General features: G+C 40.8%; 1 protein-coding gene across 24 annotated transcripts in view; it reads left to right on the top strand.

Annotated features, from left to right (window-relative positions):
• Nucleotides 1-25,290, top strand: part of ADGRL3 (adhesion G protein-coupled receptor L3) — a 512,372-nt gene that overhangs the window by 87,376 nt on the left and 399,706 nt on the right. For all 24 annotated transcript variants that reach the window (XM_039382062.1, XM_039382059.1, XM_027725031.2 and 21 more), the window contains exon 2: nt 4,357-4,423. The gene's annotated coding sequence lies outside the window, so the exon portion shown is untranslated. The remainder of the gene's footprint in view (nt 1-4,356; nt 4,424-25,290) is intronic.

The raw sequence follows: 25,290 nt of genomic DNA, 5'->3' as shown, positions 1-25,290 counted from the left end.
GCATTCGTAATATGAGTTGTAGTGAATCGCTTGCAGTTCTTGCCAGAGATTAGTTTAGCAATGCTTTTAATATTTTATGCACTGAAGTTGTTTGCAAAGACTAAAAGCTTCACTCTCTTTGCACACTCATGCTTTGTGCTGTCGCTGTACAAAGCACAACAGAACCACTCTCTTCCTGATGAATTGTCTGTCAAGAAATTTTATCAAATTACAGTTATACTGCCTTGGAAAGATTTTTCTAGTTATCAGTGAAAATTAAATCAGATTTATGGTGTCATAACTGGGCCAGGGAGTTAGAAATCTAACCTTTTGTAATATCACAGGTTGCATATTAATGTTTTAAATATCTAAACCACATATGAATGACGTAGGAGATTTTTACTTTAAATGTTACTGTAGAGATTTGACGATACATAATCCCATTAAAACAGAAGAGTACAAGATAAAACGATCCATTTGCAATTATAATTAAGCATATTGAGATTGACCATTCTTTAAAAAATTGGAAGTGCAAGGTTGAGAAGGGTGCTTGAGCAATCACTCTTTGTTGAAAGCATTGATGGAAGAATAAAAAAATTAAAGGGGATTGATTTGTCAGTAATCTGCACGGAAAAGTATGGGAAGCATTTCTTCGCAAGGTGAAGGGAATGTAACTCTTTTGCTGTCATGGTTAGCTTTGCTTGGAGAGTCACCACAAGAAGACATGATCAAAAATGGAACAGCAAGTAACACTGTGAACTGTTTCACCTGCTCTTGACACTTGGTAAATAAAATATATTTGTTGAACAGCTTAGTATTGGGGAGTCATCAGTCTCAGGAGTGCTCTAGAGAAGTAGGGTTTTCTTCTAGCTCTGTCAGAGACCTGCTGTTTGACCTTGAGCAATAATTTTTTGTCTCCGTGTCTTCCTGCTATTCCTTCATTTCCTTGTCTTTTTGGAGGATGAGCTCTTCAGGAGAGAGATTTCTTTGCATTGTGTTCTGTGAACAATGAAGTCTGAGCCTTGCCGAAGCCTCTAGGGACATCTCTAACAGAAATTATAATTGTTAGCTTTAATCACTTTCATCAAAAGAGCGTGGCAATGGAGGATGGCAGCGTGGAGGATTTGGAGAAATCTGTAGAGTGCATGTTAATTAAGTCGCTGTAGGTGAAAGTTGCTGATTTGGTTTCATCAGGCTGATGCAGAGATGCTAATATCTGGGAGCAATGCAGTGCTGCTCCACATGGGTATTCATCTCCAAAAGCACGAGGCTGGGTGCTTACTCCTCTGCTTCAACAGAGTCAGAAGTGAGGTGCTTGGTACATTTTAACAAACAAGGCCTTTTTCAGAAGGTTGTCTAAAACTTCACGTGCTTTTTTGTGGGTCCCTTTGTTGTGAGTGTTTACAACTGAAATTGTATTGCTTGGCTTTTTGTAGTGAAGACAGCTGCTTGAGGGTGAGCCATCCCATCTTGATGGATTCTCCTCCCAACCTTTGCTGTTGCCAAACAGAAAGTGTTTATTGTTGCTCTCCTTATTAGTAGCTTCTCGTTTGGGATGAAGGTGCAGCAGCATGCCAGTTTGCAGATTAATTGCCCTTCTTGTGGCATCTAGTGATGCAGAACAATATACCCTTGTCCTACTTGGGTGGATACATTACTCACCATAGCAGAGGATTTAGAAATATTTAGCCACATGAACACCAGAAGCCATGTTAGTAAGAGTGGGCTATGTTGAAGTATCTACATTACTCACTGAGCAGTAATCTTGGCAGGTAGAGCTCCAGGGTAATACAGGATGAAGCAAGGGAGAGAAACCACTTAACCAAATTGTCCAGGCAAAGTATGACCGGGGAAGAACTTGGGAAGAAACAAATGCTTTCTGAGAAGTACTGTAGATTCGCGGGGGGAGCAGGTTAGTTGAGTGGTGTGGAAAGTAGTAAAACAAGATCAAAACAAGATTCCCTTGCTCACAGGGCAGGTGTTGTACTGCTGAGTGTTAGTAGGTGTCAAAGGTAAAGCAATGTCTCTTTCTTTAGTGTGTTTATTCTCTCTTTTGGGGCTAATGCCAAATCCCTGCAGTTCCTACAGTGCACCCGCTGGCTCTCTAGCAAGTATTTTGCAAGATCTTTGCTCTGCAGGAATCCCTGTATAGTTCCCTTCTTATTTTAATAAGAACAAGAATTCCCCAATCTGCATTTGAAATCTGCATAGCAATAGCACATGGCAGAGGCCAACTCAAGGTTATACATTTGGCATTTGGGAAGGGAAGACAAGAAAAATTTACCAGTCAGTACACTCACATTATGATAAAATAAAGTTGAGCTGGGAGGAGAGCACGTGCTGAATCCTAAAATGACACAGAAGATCCATAAACCACTGTATGTTGTGCTGTCTCTAGCCCTTTACGCTCCAAGCAGAAGTTAAATGTAAGGTATCATAAATGAAACAAAGATCTTGTTTTAATTTCATTTAAAAAGCCATTGTAAGGTAACGGGGTAACAAACATTAACTTCTTCAAACTAGGCAAATTACAATTTCTCTGCTCTGTACTACTTCGATTGCATGAGAATTATTCTCCAAAAGCTTCTTGGAACCAAGTGAAGGTTTTGCTATAAAACACAAGTGGCGTAGTCTAAACAAGTGGCATTTTTCCTAGAATTAAAGTATATGGATGCCCTTATGAGGTGTTGCCTGGTCTGCTCTACCCTTGTAAAAGTGTTTTTTTTGTACTGAAACTGTATATATATATATATATATATATGATCAAAATCCAAGGCTGAAAATGGGTATAGTCTTTACATATAGAGACTTTTTCACTTATATGGGGAGAAGTAATAGCTGGTCTTACCCTGAGTTTGCCTGTAAATTTCTTAGATGATCCGAAATCTGTTTATTGCTTACAGCGGCAATTTTGCTGACAGGCAACCTGGAATAGGTCTCTTTTTCCTCCAGAATATCCATACTTGCCTATTACAGAGAAATCACTTGAAAAGCACCATGGATGCTGGACTCTCAAGCCTTGTTTAAGGTTTTAATTTACTTGTCTGACTTCCAAGGTTACTGAATGCAAGCAATTGCTTCTTTAGTACGTAAATAATATGAATTATGTGTTAGAGACCGATGCCTCTATGTCCTTCTTCTCATACTCTCAGGGAAGTACCTGCCAAGGGGTGCTTAGAGTTGGGATGCAACTTCCCTTTTTTGCCATTGAAAATTAAAGTAAGACCATTCTGGATTAGCTAAGATGTGAAAATGGAGCCCTAGGACCATTTCTTAGTCTGCAACTTTTTTAAGGTGTAGGATGGTCCAGTGTGTGAGACCATGGCAACAGGGTGAAAGCTGTGCTACAGCCCTGGTTGGGAAAGGCTTGGGGACCCACTGCTGCAATTGGAATAACTGACCCCAGTTTAACACTGGATCCTATTTTAGTCAATCTTTAAAGTTTTTTTCATTTTAATACACTACTTAAAAATCAAATGACCTGTGTCGTCTCCTACAGGTTGCAGAAAATGAGCTGGGCTTATAGTTAATGTAGGAAGCAAAATTTTAGGCAGGAGGAGTCATTACCGTTTCCCTTGCATGGGTTTTTAATTTTGTTTTCTAATAGTTTCATTGGGATGGGATAAGGTCCTGGAGTCCTATACCACCCAGCCTGACTCTGACAAGGCTGATTCTCACTGAAGTTTCCTCTGTAGCAATCTCAACTGTGAGGAGCAATTTTTCATGTGTAATTAATCCTAATAAAACCAACATTTCCAGGAGGCTGACCTCGATCCATCCATTTCATGGTTTTGTCAATTAATGTTACATTTAGCATCTAACACTATAATTAGAAGAAAATACTGAAGATGTAAAGGGACAGAGGAATTTTAAGTTGTAAACTGCTGAGGAACAGGAATTATTATCCTTGCAATCATAATTTATTTTACCTTCTCTTCTTTCAAACTAGATATTTCTTTATTATTCTGATGCAGCAACTTCTAAAAATCACTGATAAATCCTCTAGCATAACAATAGTTTATCTAGATCACATTGGAGTCTGTTATGGTGAAGAGATACTCATGTACCTACATGTGTGTTTGATAACTAGTTGTATCTTTAGGGGTTTTTTTTATTATTGGTAGTGATACTGTCCACTGATTTTTCATCCAGGCATTGTTGGTTATGTGTTAGTACTGTCTTCCCATACAGAAATATGTTTCATAGAGATTAAAGATTCTTACAGGCTTTTCAAAATCAGCTCTGTTGACCAAAACCAGTTGTTCATTGATGAATCCTCTGGTGAATGTATAGGAGAAAGTTCATGAGTGCCTAATAAGTCCTCAGAGGCAAATATAAACATTTTAAGTTTGTTTCTTTTTCTCTTTTTTTTTCCAGCAATGTTGAATACGGTACTCTGCAAAAAATAGCGTGTGGATTTCTAGCACCTGAAGAACAAGAAAAGGTAATTACTGGACCATATAGTCTAGCCTCATTGCCTCATTTGTTTGCTGTGCTAAAATATTTAGACTTGGTCATGTTCCATGAGCCCACAGCACTGTCTCTGCATATGGGTTTTGTGTATATTCAGTTATGCAGGTGCAGTTGTTTCTTGAGAATATTCCTTTATGTAAAGGGAACGGGGGAACAAAAGCAGCAGAGCATGAAAATGCTGAAGTGAATGTTAGGGAAGAGCACACTGTGGATTTTTTCGGTGCATGTAGAAGTGAAAAGGGTAAAAGAGGGCTGTGGACTTCTGAGTATTTGCAAGACTGCCTAGTGCAGCCTTGCAGCATGCTGGGCAAGTATTGAAGGAGGCTCAGTGTTCATCAGTGTTACAGCAGCCTCCTCATGTTTCAGTGACCGAGTAACTTGTGGGGCAGTGCCCCCTGCTCCAGAGGTTGTGAGCTCCTGTGCTGCCTGTAAGCCTGCCTCTTGCAATTGAGTTTCTTGATCCTCTTGGGTTGTGACATTTTGTTTGGGCAATGCAGCTCGACAGGGCTGTAGCTCAGTTGCTGGTGTTAAACAAAATGCTGTTCATCAAACTTTCATGAGACACTTTGCCAGGGGCTGCGTCTTGAAAGACTAGGCTCCAAAAAGCAGTGAGGAAACCTGTGCTGCTCCATACTGCTGCTGTCTCCTGTACCTTCTTCTACCTTCTTTCCAAGGCTGAAAGGGGAGCACCCCTATAGGATCCCGTGTGGTTTTGCACTTTGCTCTTTGCTGGAGACAAGTGATGTAAAAGCTGGACAAGAAGGGCATGGCCACGTTGAGTAGTGGCAGTCTTGCTTCAGCTGGTGCATCCTTTCATCTATATGGTAATCCAGAAGAGGAATCAGGAACCCACCTCTGCTTTAAAGCCCCTGTGTAGGGCTTCATTGTTACTATGGTTAAGCTAGAGGAGTTGACATGAGCTGAGCCTTTCAGTAAATTTTTATATTAATTAATGTAATAACTTCAGAGTGAGAAGAGATGTACGTACATACCACAGTATGAAGAGCAAAAGATTATATATCATGTGAAGGTCTGTACATTTGAGTATAGCAAAGCAAGCATAGTGAGATTTAAAAACATGGATGTGAAGAGGCAGAGAGATAGCAGATGTTGCCAGGATCAGGAAAGTTTCTGTACGAACACGTGACATGTTCTTACGAGATGCTTTATTTCATTGCTTGGGTTTGAAAAATGCATGTGAGTGACATCTTGTGTTCACTACATCTGCAGTGCCATTCTGCCAATAATTAGCATGTGCGTTTTAGAGGCAGTATGAAGCCAAGATGAGAAATGCAAACAAATCACAGGATGGAACAATTCTACCTTCTTTTCATGTATGAGTGTTACAATTTGCTGAAAGTCCATCTTCCCACCCTACAAATGGAAGTGTCATCTCAAGAAGCCTGTTGAAAAACACTGAAAGGGCCTAAACTTGCAACTTGTGTGGAGCCTTCTGTATTTTTTTCGTGGTGGTCTCTGCACGCATCAGTTTAATGCAAAGTTATGGCAGGAGAGGAAAAATAGCAGACAGAGGAAGAAGCTCTCTGAGCAAATAAACGCTTGATCAAAGTGCATTAAAGTTTTAGATAACCACGTTCTCCTATAGTTTCGGCTCACAGTGTTGTGAACTACCTTTCATGTGCTAACAAATGGGATTCATTTTGTTGGATACTTCTGTTTGGATTTACAGTGCCATTTAAAACTCCGTAAAGCTTTCTGTCGCCATCACCAGCTGTGGTGATTGCCGTCACTGCTGTGGGGCTGTCATGTTTGGGCACTTAACGTGTACAGGAGATGTGAAATAACTTTAGTGGGGAGTCAGACAGTTCAGTGCTCTGAGTATGTCAGTTTATCCTTGTCAAAAGTAAAGACTGGAAAATCAGATTTCTTTAAAATAATGAATTTCCGAAGAGGAATAATGGAAAGGTGGTGGTTTATACCTTTCTCTATCTCAAGATCTTGCAGATTACAGTATGACATAATGTGTTGGCAGAGAGGAAGACTGTGCCACACTGTTGAGTTTCACTGGTATTTCACCGTTTTTTTATAAGAAGATGATATATTAGTCTAAGTTATCTGTGCAATTTAAAATTATCCTTACACATTCAGTAATTTCTGTGTATTTATGCTTTTGGTACTGTTGTAAAGAGATTTAAAAACCCCCAGTATTTCTTTTTTCAAGGAGATTAAAAACATCCCAAGATTCTTCATGACTAAGTGCTTTAAAAGGCCTTGAAGCACAACTACCTGTGCTTTTTCACTGTGGCTCAAACATGAGAATTATTCCCACTGGGTCTCTTGATAGCTATAGATATTGTTTTAAAGTTTAAGCATAACCAATATTGTAAGCAGATAAAGGCATATATATAGCAAAAACATGGCCACTCATTTTGTATTTGATCTCCTGTTCTTTGAGGTCAGGTTGCACACATTTTTTTTTCATCTCATGAACAGGATCCCACAGAGTCATTTTGCTCTGTCAGCTGTATGAGCAGAGCAACCATGAGCTCTTTCACTGCTCCAGATTGCAGCGCCATCCTTTTCTTTGGTGCTGCATAGGACTGGGTTGCAGTGGCCAGGCTAGGGACGTAGTGTCAGATGTTTTTCACTGTGTTGAGAGACTGTAGCTGCTATGCGCATGAGTCAGCCCATAGGAAAGGCTTTGCCCCAACTTATGGGAGCAGTGACCTGGATGGGGGTGTTCAGCCCCATGCAGTGGGGGCTTTTTGCAGATTGACTGGGTTTCATGCTGTGCTGCTGTTGGCATCAGTGTGCGGGGTCTAGTGCTTCAGAAATTGAGACTGCGCTTTTATTCCCTGCGTGGCCAGACTGAAGGAAGAGATCCCAAGGCTCAAGGGCATGAGAAGCACTCTCTTCTTTTGTTCTCAGTGTCTTTTTTTTTTTTTTTTTAACTGGCTGGCCATGACATTAAGATTTCTAATTAATTTAGAAACCACAGGCAGTTGAAGGGAGTGAGCAATGTAATAACTGGGCCATGGGGCAGAGTAAAAGCACATCAATTATTCAGGCAGTTGCTGCTGCTTATTCCCTTCCCGGAGCTGGGCTGGCTGTCAGTGTGTGTCAGTGATGCCGCTAATGCCCTTCAGAATTTACATGCATAAATAGTGGCCTTTTAAAATCTGCATGAGGATAACTCTAGTGTTTCTGACGATAGCTGCCAGCAGCATGCTGTGCCTCACAAGCATTGGGGGCTTCAACCAGTGTTTTGGGTGCCTAGTTCAAAACTGAGACCCTGTCAGGCACATATACCAAGGGCCTCTGCTGTGGAAAAGTTTCTCCTCAAAGAGGTTGAGGGGCAGACTGAGCCATGGGAGGAAAGAAACAAACAGTCCTGCTTTAAAATTCACGTGGTTTCTGAAAAGGTTTCACTTCTCTGGGCAAGTGAAGTTCAGGTGAATGCATCATCCCCTCCTGCTATTTCTGTGATGTCCCCAAAGCACAGACTGCGAGGCTACTATGGATGCCACTGGGACTGGGCCCACTCCAGTCACTCTACAGGGATGAGGGGCAGGAAGCATCCTCCTCCTCCTCACTGCTCTGGGTATTGCATGTCCTGCACTTTGACTTTGCAGTTGGAAAGTTATAAATTGAGGAAGTTTTTCTGACTGCCAAGGTCTAGATTCATGGGACTAGGGTGATTGCCTTACACGGGTGCACCACAGGATCTCATGTTTGGGATGCCACAGGGAGCAACACTAATTTCTGCATTGAACCAGCAAGGGGACTGAAAACTGGGGGATCTGTTGGATTTTTCTGCTGTGGACTGCAAGCGGATGACAAAGCCTTATTTTTCTCTCTGGTTGGCATAGTTATCTCTACTGCTGGAGGCAGCTACCTTGCTTTTTACAAAGTGAACTAATCTATGAAGGCAACAAAATAAAATGAGCCTTGCTTAATTACGTGTTGTGCCGGCAAAATGACCAGCTTGGGTTTGGAAAATGCTGGCTGTAATTAATGGTGAAAGGCTTTTTCTCTCATCTGTGTAACCATTATGAATCACTTCTCCCCACGGAAATTTTTAAATCTGTCTCAGTGGGGAGCCAGTGAAGGAACAGGTAAAATGGATTTGCTTTAATAGCTGCAGTTGTAACTTAAACACTTGAAATGATATTAAGCATCTTTCTCCATTAGCATTTCATGTTGATCCTGATGATATACCAGCAGAGGCTAAGACAGGATCAACGTTCATTAAATGGAAGAAACTAAACTCTGTAGACAAATGCTTTGGCTAAATGGGACCTTCATTGCACTGAGAACAAGAATGCAATTAGCTGAAATGTTTGTTTACAAAATCTAATTCCTGGGGAGTATCTTCTCAGATTGCTGCTTACATCTCTTGGGCTGGTTTTGTTGCCAAGGCTTGCAGGTTGACGGGTTTTGCAAAGCTTGATTGTAGCACATATATAACAGATGGGTCAAACTTTGCATGATAAAACTGAACCCAAGTGAAGAGCCAGAGCTAAGCTGCAGGTGTGCCAGAGTTTTATTTGTACATTCATCACATCTATTTTACAGTTTGCAGTTAAGTGCAATTAATAATAATTATTAGATGTTCCAGATGCTAAACAGTGTAGGCTGAAGAGAAGCTGGAAATTGTGCGACACCGAGTGCTGTTACTGCTATCCTCCTGTCCCTCACCTGGAGCCTAGACCATGGGAATCACAAATGGGTTCCTGCTGGGTGAGGATGCATGTCCTTCAGGGTACCTGCATGAAGAGCCTTGTTGTCCTGGTTGGTTGAGAAACACGGACACCCTCAGAAGGTGATTTTGCCCATCCACAATGTGAGTTGTGCTCTGGAAATAATGCTGCTTCTCTTCAGGTTACAGAAACAGCCAATGGGAGATGTAACTGCTGCCATCTAGATATTAGAGTCGATTTTGTCACTGCATAGGATTTGTGGAGTGTGAAGGATCAGGCATTTCAAGCCTGTGTTGACACCAACAAAACAGCATGTACTAATTTTAAATGTGTAATAAAACACTGTGTTGCATTCTTGGATATAGTGTGGCAGTATTTGTTAGATCATTTTTTTTCAGTCTGTATGGTGGCTTTGCTTTCCTTGCAGTTATTTCTTGTGGCTTCCTTGCAAATGAATAGTGTCTGCACTTACCCATTGGGTGACCCTGGGCAAGTAAGCATTTCCTGGACACATTTGCCTCATGTATATGGTGGCAAACATGAATCAGTTACCAGAATAATACATTTTCTTCCCTATTTGCTGAATACAGCATGTGAATAAAGTAGTCAGTGTAATTTGTTTGGTGATGGCCTATAGTCATGTTAAATGATGGGGAACAGACTAATGAAGACCATCCTGTTGATGGATAAGGGCTACAATTTACCAACCCTGAAGTGACTGAAATAAAGCAAAGTTGCTTTTGCGTAATCTGCAGAGCGGTAGCCAATGCACAGGTATGTCCACGTGTGTTCTACCAAGCGGAGCAACAAAGCCAGGGAGTGAGGTCTGGACCTCTGTGAGAGTTCAGGATGGGATGGGACTGCTGCAGAGGTTCCTTATGTGGTTGCAAGAGGTAAAGTCTCAAAGTCTTTCAGATACCTTAGCTTTGACTTGTTACTGGGCTCGTTGCAGTGTTGTGGGTCTTGCTGCCTCCTCCCCTGTAAATGATGCTCCCCAGCAGTGCTTCTCCTTCAGGCAGCGAAAAGGGAATTGCAGGAGTCGGTGCAGGGGCTTGCTCCTTGAGAGGCACTGCTCACGAGATCCCTTGGGATTCTATGCTAATAGAGCATTTAAACACTTCTTTTTCAATGTCAGCATTGGAAATGACAAATGCTTTCCTTAATTTGAGAGAAGTGTGCCTGATATTACATGCTTATATATGCCTGAGAGTCTATTCTCAAGACAGTACATGGGCCTATCTTCTATGAAAGCTAATTGCACTATTAGGAGGAGATCCTGCTAACTTAATAAGTTACATTTATTTGTGTCTTAAAGGATTTTTTTGCTGAGGTGAAAGAAATCCTGAATGATGCCAAGCTTTATTGGAAGCGTATTGTTCTTCACTGTCCCTTCCTCTCTCCCCATGTCAAAACTGTTCTGGAAATTGAAAATATTTCATAAGATCAAGGCACACCAGTGTAATTGAAGGCATTAAGAGAGCTATAGGGGAATTCATCCTGCAGATGACTTGAGGCTGAGTTTTTTTCCTGTGGAATAGTCAGTAGGAAGCAGCATTGCTGACAGGACCATATACATTAAAGATATAGAAAATGAGGTGAGTGGAAAGCACTGTGGCCAACGTATCTCCCTTTGACCCTGTTTTGACCTGACTTTAGCACCACCCCAGGTGCTGTCAAGATTTTGGGGCAGATCAAGGGATTTATTGCCTGGGCATGCCTTGGGATGGAGGACCAGACTTGGGGCCAGGTATCTACCCCTTCCCCAGCAATCCCCTCCCCTTGGCATCCCACAGTGCAGATCATCTTTGTCTCCTCTGCACTTCCACAGGCAGTTACACCATTAGGAACTGGGCCTTGAGATTTTGTACCAGCATGATCTGAATGAAGTCTAATTTAGACAAAAGTTTTAAGAGCTCTCTTCCCTCCATCTCATACAAAATAAATTGGGAGAGTCTAAATGCACTGTATGTGGCTTGGAGGCATTTCCCTGTGGTTTATTGCTTTGCTTTTATTGATGGGCTGTGTTTGCTTTCACACAAACTGATTCATTTGATTTGTTTTGCAGAAGTTGTTTGCTTAAGAATGAAGGCCAAATTAAGGGGTTTTTATGGGGTAGAAACTTTATTTCCACAGACTTCCTCAGATCTCTGTTGCACTCCCTGCAAAGACTCAGATAAAGTGGCCCTTGGCCAAACTGGGAAGATGGAACCTGCCAAGTAGCTGTAGGGAGAGCAAGAGGGTACGTTGAATTACAGAGAGCTTTTGGAAATTTCAGAATGACCTACAGAAGCAAAATGGTGGACCTTGTAAAAAATGTAAGATGATCTGATTCTGCTTCTTAATTTCCAAAAATAAGAGCAAAACTGGAACAATCAATCCAGTTTTGTTAAAATATGAAGATATGCTAAGTGCAGCATTAGATATGTATTTCTTCACTATAAATACACCCCCAAGGAATCATTCTATTTTTAAGATGAACTTGGTATTATGATAATGTAAAAGAAGTCTATAATTTATAATTCCAATTGGAGGTGAAGAAATTTAACATGTCAACTTTTCTATTCATTACTCCAGCAGTCAAGACTAACAGAGGCTGTTCCTTCACCTTCACTGTCAATCATTTAGATAGACCAATTATGGATCCAGTTAAAAAATATATATATCAAAAGAGAAAATGCAGCAGAAGAAGGTTAAACATACTAAATTTCTTTTTTTAAAAAAACTTGTTTGTAAGAGTACATTTGGTCCTACGCTGTATGAGCTTCATGGCCAAAACACCCCAACTATTACTCTGGTCTTTCTGGAGGTGCCATAAGGACTAAGTTGGAGAAGTAGTTCTCCAGTTTGTGTTTTGGAAAAGAGCTGGTGACATCTGACAGTCACTTTTTGTACCATTTAGAAACACTCACTGCCTGGCAATTCTTCGGGGGGAAAAAAAAAGGGAGGAGGTGAAAGATAAAGTCCTATATTGGTATTTAGGTCTTCATTGTGCAGAGCTGTTCACATTCTGGCTGGGTTGAAATCTCTATTAATTTTAAGTGTTAGTTTTTTGAGTTTTGAGCCTTAAGGTCTCCAGAGCAGTACTTCTTTAGCACTCAATTTAGAGGGGACTGCTTCCTTTTAAGATGGAGGACATAATTGCATTGACCTCTGTTCTGCCAGTACTAAATATTCAGTGTGCTCCAAAATAATTCCATGGACCTGGAACTGCAAAATCAGATTCCTTATTGAGATGCATAAATATAGTCACAGATCTAGTAATCTTGTTTTAAAGCAGCAGCATTCCTTTGGGGTAAGTTTATTATGACAAAATATACATGGCCAAACTTAAATATAGTTAACCTAATATGATCAGACTGATTTGGAGCAGAGGTAGGTCAACACTAAGTGCTTTTGAAAATCTCATCCTAGCTCTCCAGAGATTAGGGCTATGAGTGCAGAGCATCAGCCTAAATCATGCTGAAGAGGCAGAAGGGATGTTTCTCAATGGAGAGAGGCTTCAGTTGGAAAGCAGGAGCATGAAGGAGACTGGGGTAAGAGGCATCTGCAGCCAGATGGAAAAAATATCCAGCTTTGCCCAAGGCACAAGGCTTGGAAGTTAACCCACTTGGTTGCATCTGTATCTTTCTGCTACTGCCAAAGTGTGTACATGGGCAGCCTCTGGTTTTGGGTGGGTAGGAGCATCCTCTCCTCTTGTGTTTTGATCAGTACTGCTGCACTAAGGGAATACAGATTAAAAACTTGAGATTGCTGGCCTGGGTTTTCTCTTTGGTTTTACCTTTTTAAAAAAAAACCTCCAGCATTCTTGCAAAGACAGTGTAGTTGAGATTTGTATCACTCGCTGGAATTTCACAGCGTGGAAACATATTTTTGGTGCAATACTTTCATTTTAATACTTGAAAATCCAGTGCTATTTTAGGCATTTGAGTGAGTAGAGTCTTGCTGTTGCATGTGGGAAGAGGCTTGAGGGCTCTCCTCCTGTATCTCTGTGAATAGTGCATGTGACTAATTTAGCTAACAAGTTGAAAACATAAGGTCTACTGAGGCAGTGAAAGGAGTATCTACACCCTTTGCATGCATGGCTTCCTACTGAAATAAATGGAGTTGTGTTTTTTTTGAAGTGAGCATGGGTTTGGCTCCTAGATCACGTGGATGTGGTAAGAGATTTGACCAGATCCAAGTAACGCAGTATTGGTCCTTTTGCAGTCAATGAAATGACTCATTCTAATACCTCATGCTCAGATATTACTCATTGCTAGTGCTTCATCTTGCACATGTCCAACTGATGGAGGTGCTTCTCCCATCAGCCATGGTGTCCTGACACGAGATGCATGCAGTCTGCTGGTGCCTCCTCTCCTCTGAGCACCAGCTGTGTTACTGCAAGCCCCCAGAGGAAGGCTTTTTTGCTAGTCTCTGTTAATATTTAGTCACTTTCTCTCCTGTTGTAACTATTGCAGTTTATTCTGAAGTGACAGGCTGATTTGACAATGAAACTTTCTCTTGGACCTCATGTTTACAATTTTAAGAGCAGTTCCTGCTATTTAAAAATATATATATATACATATAAATATATATATATAATAAACAGTAAGTTTTGCCTTTAAACACCACCAGCACAGTGCCTTTTGTAAAAGCACGCATCTGCTTTATGCATAGCACGTGCATGACTTTAACCTCATGGGTTGTTTTCCATGATGAACCATTTTACACAGGAACACACACATGCAAGGAAGTGGACCTAAACATACTGAGGCTTGTCCATGTAAGTGGATCTAAAACTATTGAGGCTAACCCTTTGCGACTGACTTTTGTGTGTCCATATTATATGGGTCCTGCAAAGGACTGGAAAGATATTTTGTCGGTGTCAGTGTACCCCCGATACCTACATGTAAGAAAAAAAAGGCCTGCAAATGCTCAAGGCAGAGGGTAGGAAAGAAGCAGCACCTTGAGTAAACAGATGGGGCGGGCCAGCATTAAGAGCTGAATCGTTATGGTAAGTGTAATGTGCAGAAGTCACAGTACATCAGCTGGCTAATCAGTGCTGAATGATTTGTAGGCATCTCAGCAGAGGTGAGTTTTAAGGAGGTTTGAAGGAGAACGGTGTCGTGGCTCTGCAGATTTGTACTCTTCACCTACAGAAAGAGGGACTCTGTGAAAAGAATGAGGGTTTTACTTCAGTGCTGCTTTTCTGCATATATTATTCTTTTTCTATATTATTTTTCTTACGTACTTTTTCTTTCTTTTTTTTTTAATTCTTTTTTTTTTCTCCACATTCGCTACAGAGTTTCTCTAATGAGACAGGGTGATTGTTGGCCCAGATGCTGCACTGCAAATGCCATTTTTTAAAGCAGCTGAGAATCTGGCTTGATATTTAGCAGTCACTTAGTACTTTCATCTTCAAAGTACTGTGCAAACATTAATTAATTCTGCTGGGGAGCACACAAGAAGGGGCTGCTGGAATAGTTATGCAAACTGCAAAGCCATGAGAGATGGCAAGGACAGTATTGCTGGGCTTGGGAGGTCTATACTTACATACATAATTCAGCAAAGGACCCCACAACTAGTGGTTTCATAGGAAAGATATTTTTTGGGTACCTGTTTTTTCCACTGAGTGGGTGCTTGGTGTTTTCAGCGGACGAATGCTGCTGCTACCCTGCTTGGGTAGATGGGCAACCTGGGATTTCTGTTTCCACATGCACCACTGCAGATGGGTTCAAGCTTGCAGAGACAGTAATCTCAGGCAAATGCTCTGTGGATGCTCAGTGCTGAGGCAGAGAGAGGCCACGCAGAAGTCAGGGCTGCAGCTGAATGCTTTTCGCTTGGAAAATGAAATGTGTCACATGCAGATTTGGAGGTGCACACTGCTCCACTCCATGCTTGCAGCTCTTCACATGAGCAAAGCCATCTTGCCCATGCAGACGTTGGCTTTGGTAGGAGTGAAAAAGATCAGCAGAGCTCCAAAAAGGGCTGTGAGAAAGCCTTTTATCTTCTCTTAAAGTCAGCATCAACAGCCTGTGGCGTGGGCTGCAGTAACCTGCACTGGAGAGGATGAGGAATGGTCATACATCCCCTGGCTCTGCACAGGCAGGACAGCAGCAGCTAAGGAGCAGCAGCAGTGTTTAAAGCTGGAGTGGTCACCAGTGTCTCTGAGCTGCCCAACTAACATGCTCTGGCAATCAACACTGCCTGTGTTCTGAGACTCACGTGGGGCACTGCTTTTGCGTGAAGACACAACTCCAGACACTGAATTCACTCCACCAGTCATTGTATTAAAAGGAACTTTTATAAGATCATACCCAGTGATGCCAAATTATTAGCAGTGAACCATGTGAGCCCTATATCACTTGACTAATGCTGTATCAATTAATTCCAGGTTGAAATAGGCATCTAAGAGCAAGGAGATGTGCAGTTTTTGGGTATGATGAGACTTAGTTGGATTAAGAGGATTGATGGAACAGAAAGGGAAAGCAGAGGGATGCTTGATGCCAGAAGATAACATGGCTGTCAACAGATTATGCTTGTTGGATGTCTCTCAGGGATTGGATGTGAGTCTGTGGTTTGGTCTGAAAGCTGGAGGCAAGAGGTGTCTTCATATTGAGTGGAATCAGGTCTGAACAAAAGACAGATTCAGGATGGGAGCTGGGTTTTGGCTTGACTTTGCTGACCTTGCTCAGATGGAGGGGGAGGTGAAGCTTTAAACTTCTCGCACAACTCATTTAGTAGCACTTAAAGCAATGGCAGTTTTTAGAAGTTCTGCAAATATATTTCGAAAAACTATATTTCTTTTAGCTTTGGCAAAATAGGTAGATAAAATGTTCCTGATAGCAGGTTTGAGTTCATTGAGATCCATAGATACCTACTCATAGTTTTCTTAATTTATTGTTCAAGTTGGTGAGTTAAGAAGCCAGTGAAAGAGAGACCACCACTGAGACAGTTACTTTTCCAGTGTACAGTCTCTGCATTTAAGATAGTCAAATTTTATCTAGAACTGCACAGTTTTAATTTCCCGCTCTTCCCATGACTTGAATAGATTAGCATGCTCAGAAATATTTCTTTTTAAACTCAAGATATTACCATGCCTAGGTTTGCATGAAAGGCCAGGCTGGATCTCTTGAGGCTTGAAAGCTGTAATCAGAGATGTTTATATGAAATTTTAGTGTTCCATCATATCTTACCGTCTCGGGAGTGAAAAAATAAACTTAATGAATCTAGATCAGACAGATTTGTGATGGAGTCCCAAAGAAGAGAGAAGATTTGCAAGTAGCTGTGATTTTGCTGTGTGATTTTAATTTTATGGGCCCCTGTTGTTCAACGTTTTCTTCAGAGTAACTAAGAGTTGCATTAAATATTAAACAAACGGTGTGATGATTCATAAAGAGGGTCATGAGCTCCATATGCGAGTTAGAAATTTAATCTCCAGCTGGTTTCACTATAATCCATGTCATATGTCCAGGATCAGAGAACTCCAGTGTCTTCGAATAATTAGTCAGTGATCAAAACAGAAAAAAAAATTCCATTGAAACAATTTTCTTTTAGAAAAGTCTGTTTCTTCAAAACAAAATTGCTTGTTAAACCTCATTAATTTTAATGGCGTTTTCTTTTGAGTGGAAGTTAGACAAAAATGATTTGGAAAAATGTCAAAATGTCTTCTTGATAGTTGCAGGATTGATAATATTTTCTTTGTGTTAAATGTCTTGCATTTAGAGTTGTAACTCTTACTCTGTTTTAATAGTAAAAGACGAAAGTGAGACTTTTTTTGTCATCAAATGTAACTTATTTTAATTAACCTAAAATACTTTTCTTTCTAGAATGCTGTTTCACCAAAAAGGAAAACTTGATTAGCTTTTTTCTGATATCTGTGCGTAATTCCAATACTATTTTGGGCTAGTGAAAAAGAATTAAAATCTGTACGTCTTTTATTTGGATTAGGAAATTAATTTTTTCCCTACTTCCCCCTGGAGCCCTGGAAAAATACCTGTCAGCCTTTCATCGCTGAAACAAATATGCTGAGGTTTATCCCAGGCCTTGCAGAGGTTGCATTCTTCTTTGCATGACAATTATGAGGTGATGCTGGGAGATACTATGTGAGTGAAAAACTTGCCCATCCGTTATAGCAGCTGCATGCACACGTACACACAGACACATAGACACAGCCACACACACACACACAAAAGACCAGTGCTCATCCACAGTTTCCCAAGAGGTTTTTTCTGTGCTGCAGGTGACTTTCAGCCTGCACATGGATGCATGTGTGGAGTTTACATGTTGTCTCAGTTGCATCTTCACTTTGAGCTATAAAAGGTGTTATTTTGGGGCATTTGGAGGTTAAATGTTGAATCTACACTCAAGAAATACCATGGAGGCAGTGGAAGCGCAAGTCTTGTTCTGGTGAGGCAGGTTACTTCATGCATGGCTCTAAGGAGTGTTGCTTTTGCATTTAGTCAGTTATAAAGCTCATAAAGTCAGTTATAGCACAGGCTTGAATTTAAGAAGTGGGCATAGAGGTTCACACAAAATTCAAGTTTTAATGGCCTATGGTGACTACAGACCTCTGACAATACAACTATACTTAGTCTCTTATGGAGGAGGGCTTTCTTTCTTGGTGTGTGGCTTGGGTCTTACCTCTTTGTTTAGAAAGAAGTAGGGTATGATGTTTCCTTCCCTGTACCAGGATGGTATGATCTGGGAGATATAAGAGAGCTGATGGGATGGGATCTTTGGTGTTACTGGTCCAGTCTCCCACCCAGGGCAGGACAATTGTCTGCATGAGACCAGCTTGATGATGACTTTGTATAGCTGTTATCTTAAAAACCTCCAAGGATGGAGGTAGCACTCTCTCTCTTATGACCTCTCAATACCCAGGGCATTGAATGCTTATTTTCTAATCTGTCTCTTATTTTAATGAGAGAAATGTGTAGACATGAAAAAATTTAAGGCAAGAAAAAAAATAAGATAGATTTAAAAAAAATAGAAAAATAACATCTACTTAACTGTGTTAAAAATATGCAATAGGAGAGCATGCAAATGGTTACGCAAGCAGAAGTTTGGTATCTAATTGTAAATTAGATAGACAGCTGCAGAGTATCGATAGACATATGGCAGGAATGTAAATAGTTTGCTCGCACTGTAGTGACATCCTGGAAAGCTGTGTGTAAACTTTCTGAAGTGAAGAGAGAAAAGATAATTTCCTGGAAAAGAGGGTTTTCGAGAGAAATAATTGCTAATAAATAATCTGTGTCCCTCTGGAAGGCGAAAGTTTTATTTTGGCACTTGCTGAAAAAGCAGCCTCTAATCAGGCTGCATTTTCTTGTTTGGCTGATGAGCACCAAGGAAGCTGGAGAAGGCGCCAGTTGCATTGTGTAGTTGGAGCCATCGCACATCAGAGCTAGCTCCTCCGTGGGACCTGCCTGCTGGTTTCAGCGTAACCTCCTGGCAGATGCTTTGTGTCTACCAGGATTTAGGGAAGATGACAAAGAGGAGGGTAAACAGTTGAGTAATTCAAGACGGGGTGTCAGATTCCAGATTGTAAATTCGTATGTCAGTGGCCAAAACTCCTGCGTCTTCCACCAAACCGAATGCAAGTCTTGCCTGCATACCAGCTGTAGGGGTTGCTGCTGCTTATAGCGACCTTTAAAATAATATCCTAGTGGAATGCAATACTGTGAGGCACTAATTTTGGCTTATTTTGTGAGCTAGCAAAGCTGTCTAAATATTTAATGCTCTTTCATTAATAACTGGCCATCATATGTTTTGCTTTGCATTAGGTGATACTATTGAGGCCGTAAAAATTCCCAGTCTAATGATAGCTAATGTTGGTTCTCATATTATCTAAAAGATATAGCAAGAGTAAACCTTGAATAGCATGCTTGGTTTATGGATGGTTTACTTCTTAAATAATTCTTGCAAAGTTTGCAGTGGGCCAAATTCTGGCCCTTTTGAGGTCAACAGTAGCTATTCCAGTTTACTTTGTTGGGTTTGTGCAGTTGCCTTGGGGACAGATTTCAGTCCCATAGCTTGTTAATTGTAATTTTAGTCAAAGGGCCAGACTTACTTAGCAGCTTTTTTAAATTTTTTTTTAGAAGACAATTTCTGAAGGATGCAAAGAAGCTTTTATGGAGTGGGAGCAGTGAAAGGAGAGCGAGGAAAATCAAAGAAATTCAGACATCAGTAATGTTTCAAAAGTACATTTCACAAGGGAGTTTTCCTTAACTATCCTTCAAAGATGACATGACGGAAAATTCAGTTATTAATCAATGGTGCTATCTCTCTGTTGGGTTCAAGAACACTTTTTAAAAGTGAAGATTAACATCTGGTTCAGTCTACAAAGAATTTTTAGAATTGTAAAACTTTAAGTAACCACAAATTACTTAAAGTGCATGGAGGATTAATATGAAAAGAAAAACACTTCCAAGCATTGTTCTTTAAGAGGTGAGCTTAGCTTGTGTAGTCGTAAGAGTTATGTCATTGGTATATCCTTACCAAATAATTGCAAACATATAGCACAAATCAGTCCCCTGGAATCAGTGGACACACAAACACACTATAGGGAGTTTTATTACAGCAGAGCTTGAGAATTGAAAAACCAATTTTCCACAGAAAAATTACTTTCATATGATCTGAGTGCCATGATTTGGTTTGTTTGAAACATTGTAAGTCAAGCTCTTTGCTGATGTTCCTAGCAGGCGTCTGTAATTCTACATTTATTTGTAAAAGTCTACTTTAGAATAGAAATTATTCCCAATGTTTGTAAATAAAAAACTGGAATATTTCTTGTGTGTGTGTGTATTTAACTGGAAAATTTTCCACTCATGATGCCAAGAAGGAGTGGCTCTTAGCAAAGACCACTGCTTTCCAAAAGTTACTTGGAAAGATGAGTTTTCTCCTTTGTTGCAGCACATTTCTTTCTGATTTGGTTTGAAGCAAGCAGAGGACCTTGCAGTCAGCCCACAGCCATAACACGGTGGATTTGGTATTTCAGTAGTCCCCAGTTGCTTTCTCATAACACTTCTGTACTGGTGTTTCACTTAAAATAACAGTAAGTTATGCCCCTGTTAACTGTGGTGGCATTTTGGCATTTTAATGGCAACTCATTGGCATTTTAATGACTCTGCAAGCTCAGTTCTGCTCTAAATGAATCTGGAGAACAACTTGGTGAACACTTTATCATATCCATGTTTGAAATAATTTGCTATGAAGAGGTACCTGGGAGCACTAGGTGTTGACTGTCAAAACCTTGGTGTCTTTTAGTGTTGGATGCTGGGAGCTAGATAGGTCAAGATTGTTTGTGGATAAGTCTTTTTTTCTTTTGGAAAGACTGGTCAATATTTACATCGGTGGGTTTCTCTGGGAAGGATAGGTTAAACTTCCTATAGGTAAGAAGGAATGGGCTGCCCACGGAAGTGGTGGATTCACCGTCCCTGGAGGTTTTTCAGATGAGACTGGATGTGGCACTTAGTGCCATGGTCTAGTAACCATGGCAGTGTTGGATCAATGATTGGACTTGGTGATCTCAGAGGTCTTTTCCAACCCGGTTGATTCTATGATTCTATAATAAAAGAAGCCTGATGCTTTCTTTCAATCTAATGAAGACATAAGTAACTGTTATTTTCTACTGTGTTATTTTGCACTTGAATGGCTGAATTGAGTGCAGAAAGTGCTACATCAAGCCTTCAAAGAATGCTTAGGAACAAATTCCTAAAATACTGAAACTTATTTTTCACCTGCTACAGATGAACAGAACATTAATTCTTTGTATCCTCCGTGGGCTTTCCTGTGGTGAAACTTTCCCATCTCTTGTTTTCAGTCAGCGTGGATATTTGGGTCACTACCTCCTCTCTTCTCCCCTCCCATTCTTAACTTCCTTCTCTTCAAATCTGTCTCCCTTTTGAGTCCCAGGTGTGACTGATAGAGAGCTTTGTGAAAAAATGAAGGTTCTGTTTGAGCAAAAGTGTTGTTGATTATTACTTGCCTGCTTCAAAGCCCTCATAGGTGTTTTTCAGTGCTTCAGCAAATGCATGGCCATTATATTCTTCTGGTTTTCTCTTTCCCTGTCTTTCTAGTCTGAGCCTTTTAAGCCGTGCCTGATGGCACTGTGCCACCCCAGGAGCCTGTAGGTCCTGTGTTCCATGGGGAGGGTTCCCTGGCCCCCAGTATGGAAGATGACGGGGTGAGATCTCTCTGCTAGGATATGCTTATTTCTACCACAACTCCAGCCATGTTCTGTTGGGGCTACTGTAAGGTTTGTGAGCAGAAACTTTTTTCCAGTAGTAGAAATGTAGAAAGGGAAGGGTATTTGGCTGTTGCAGAAAATGTTGACTTTTTCTGGGGGGGAGTGGGAAAAATTGTAAGACTGTGTCATGTAGAAGAGTTTAACATTGTTCCTGCAAGTTTGGCTCACTCATCCTGAGGTGGGTGGTCCTTCCCAAGTACTGCATGACTTCTCCACAGCTGGGTGAGCTCCCTGACTGACTGCTCTCTCTGGATGCTTTATAGCTGTGTGACTTCCATGCTACCCAGTGGTAGATGAGCAAAGAGATGTTTTATCAAGGGAGCATGTGCTGGGGGAGAAAATTGAACATTTCAAATGCTGGCAGAAGGACCATAGTGGACAAACTGATGGAAAACTGTTTCCAAGATAGTTTGAACTTGTTTTCAGTCTCTTTGAAATAATTCATCTAGGTTTCCTGGTGGGAATTTTGTTTTTGCATAATACTTGTTCTTCTTGGAGTTGATGAAATGTCAAAATATGTGGAACTTTTCCAGCTAGCTCAGTTTTGCCCTTCTGGAAAAAACGAGGTAGAGAGAAAAACAAAGTCAGAAAGTTTGTCTTTCCTTTGTAAAGACTGGAAGCATCATTTCTGTCCAGAAGATATAAGGATGTAAAGCCTTTTCATAAGAGCTTAGCATTCAGAAGCTCCTGTTATTCCTGCTGTGAGTGACACTTTTTGAAAAACTGACCCTGACCAGAGAAGCTGAGTACTTGTTCTGGGGTAATACACTAACCTGCAGAGAGAGAGAGAGAGAGGGAAAAGAACCCCAAAACAATTAGAAGATATCTCCATCCACACCCCAATAAATAGCTCTCTGCAGTACCAGTTCCTGCTCGCTGGTTGTCTTGATTAACATATTCTGGGTTGGTATAACTGAAGTTTGCATATAAATTACATGTTTATTAATGTATATTTTTATTTTCCATTGTCTTGGCTTGACAGAGCTTTAAGCCTCTGGGCTTGCCATGTCTCACTGTCTTATGTACTGAGGAAAGCTCAAAAGTATTTCCCGTACTTGTTCTCCATTTTAAAATGAAAATGTTACGCACCGAAGTTGAGCAGCTCAGTCTTCTTTAATGCAACATGCAGTTTGCCCTCAGATCACTTGCTCCTGCTATAATTTATACATGAATCATGAATTATGTTTGGATTCTCAGGAAGCAAAAATAAATGGGTAGAGCCACATCCAATTATGTAATGAATTCCTCACGGTAAAATTTACGGCTGGGATGTTGCAAAGTGGAACACTGATAAAAGATTTCCAAAAGATTTGTTGCAGTATCTCCTGATAAAAACAAACCTCTGTCCATTTTAGGCATAGAAGAGCCATTTTGATTCAAACAATAAAATATTTAAAGGTGCATGGGATTGTTTTTCATTGTAGCTTAAGTGCCAGTGAATAGATCAAGGAGGAAAAGAAGTATTTGATACAGTCTCACTGAACAAAAGCTCTTTCCCAACATGTTGTAAAGAACCTACATCATAACTCTTTTTTATGGCTCTAGAAGCACTTTGTAGGCTGCATCTAACAGTTTAAATTTTGAGGAGCTATTTCCTGACCCTCGACTTGACTTTTTTAAACTCACTGCTCAACCCTGCCTTACTGGGCAAAATATGGCTCATGAGCTTTTGAAAGGTGAGCAAACAACCAGTGGCACTGTGAGAAGCATTGGTAATTTCACCTCTGTTTGTGGCATTGATTTCTTTTAGTGGCTTTTCTGTTTGCATTTCCTTCCACGTGTTTCTCACTGTGCCTTGACCTGTTGCTTTTGATTCATTTTTCAGTCAATATTCAAGTAGCCTAGGCTTGGGCTGTGTTGTGCAGGTGTTTTCCTGAGCAGGACATCTGCATTCTTCCCAGTGAGATGTTCTTCAAAGCCCATAACGTAGCTCCTAAAAGCTGCGTATCTGTTGCAGCTGAAGGGTGAACAGGTGGATACATCCATGGAGTTTGTATTAAATAAACTTCCTTCTGATGCTGCAGCTCACATTAGAAAAATTTCATGTCAGTGACCAATTAGCTGCACCATATAGACATCAATAGCTATTAAGGGAACCTTTTCCTTTATTTGCTTTGTATTTCCTGCTACAGCAAATCTTCATGTTACTTTGCACTAAAAAAAGATGTATTTGTGTGGTGGGGAGCCGGCTCCAGTGTGGAAAGCCAGGATAGTTGCATCCCAAGAGCTTTCTGAGTAGAACATCTTAGCAACTCCCATGGCTTAATACCATTTCATTGATAAATTTGTCTGTTAGATTGGCTGTGTGAAATGTTGAAGCATGCCTATGCAAAGGAAGAGCCTGGGACTTGCACTTCTGATTCCTCCTGGTTTTCAGAGTTCCCTGTGGTGGTTTGAATTTTCCAGAAGTTTTAAGGGTACAGTCTTGGCCCACTCTCTAGCTGATGATGAGAGATTTGCCATCATCAGTAGGCTGAGGATTTCCCTGAATACGATTAAGGGGGATGTGCGCCCTGTTAGAGTTCAAGGTCAGAGTGCAAAAGAAAATGTCCTGTCTTTACACAAAAGCAGCTGTCAATTCTCTCTGGCCAAGAGCTCCTGCATGGCCTGATGTCACCTGTCCTGACAATGCACACATGGTCCTCTGAAAGAGGGTGCTGGCTTTCGGGGATCAGCTGTTCCCGCTGCCTGGGTCCCCACATGGCTCTATGGAAAGGTGTGGGAGGCGTGGTTGGGGCAGCCTCAGCGGAGGTTTCTAACCAGAGGGCATGGTTTGAGCAGTTCATTTAGGCGACCATAATCATAATCTGTGGTTTGCATCAAGTGCTTTAGAATGGGAACGTTGCCAAGCCAAAAGGCATGTCTTCTGATGGGCTCTTCCAAAACTCAAACTGAATTATTCCATTCCCCCGCATTTCCGTTGGTGATGACACAAGTCCAGTGTTTTCCCCTCTGATCAGAGCAATATTTGATAGGGCTGTTCTTCAGTATATACCCAGTCCTAATCATATTGAATTCTGTACCAAGTGATTTCCAGTTGTGCAGGTCAGAGTGGAGCTGACAGGAGTTGGATGCTCATGCTCACACTATAGTCTTGGTGAAGGCCTCCTCAATGAATGCTTTCGGGCATCAAAAACCATAACAAAGTCAAGATGAACTATAGAGTTCCTGAGAGTTTACAGCTTTCCCCATAGTCTTAGATAAGCAAAACTTGATTTTTTTTTCCAAGTGCAAATTCAAGCTGAGACAATAATTAGCATCTTGTTTGTTTGTTTGTCACCTTGAAGGAAGAAAGGTCAAATATAGTCAGCCTGAGAACTACTTTGCCTTCTCCCCTTGAAGCATTTAATTAGATTTCTCATGTAATGTAAAAAAGAGAGAGTAGAGAGCTTGCTGAAATGGCTTATCCATTTAAGACTTTTTTTTCCCCTCTTTTTATTTCTTGCTGGCTTCATAGCCCAATTTATAACTTTTCTGAAAAAGTGATGAAAAAGTTTAAACACTTAACCCTTCCTGCACAGAGTAGGCAGGACTTTTTTTTTTTTCTTTTTTAGAAGGGAAGGCTGTAAATCAGCATAATGTACAAATAGAAGTACTGCTGTATAAGGCAGTAAGAGGCAGTTTAGAAAATGCACAGAATTAAAGTCTTACAGTTTGTGCCTCTTTCTCTCTTTCTCTCTTCCTCAGGAATACATACATAAATGCTGGATGCATAACTATTTGAAAAGTCTCATTATTTCTTGGTTTTTTTTTCATTATTTTTTCACCTGTCTCTCCTGATTTTATTTTGGTTTTTCTTTTTTTTTTCCCCTCCCAGAGGACAGTATTGCTAGATAACTGGAACTGTACATGTTAGGCTGTGAACTTGGTTCAGTGATTTTTCATGATGGGATGTAACTGCGAGGAGGAGAGAGGCTGTATGGATTGCTGGGTTACCGACCAGGCTTG

Source organism: Pipra filicauda, unplaced genomic scaffold, assembly GCF_003945595.2.
Source record: "Pipra filicauda isolate LSUMZ 115617 unplaced genomic scaffold, ASM394559v2 scaffold252_size1811890_pilon, whole genome shotgun sequence".
Lineage (NCBI taxonomy): Eukaryota > Metazoa > Chordata > Aves > Passeriformes > Pipridae > Pipra > Pipra filicauda.
The sequence above is the reverse complement of the archived record's forward strand: the minus strand, read 5'-3'. Positions and strand labels throughout refer to the sequence as shown.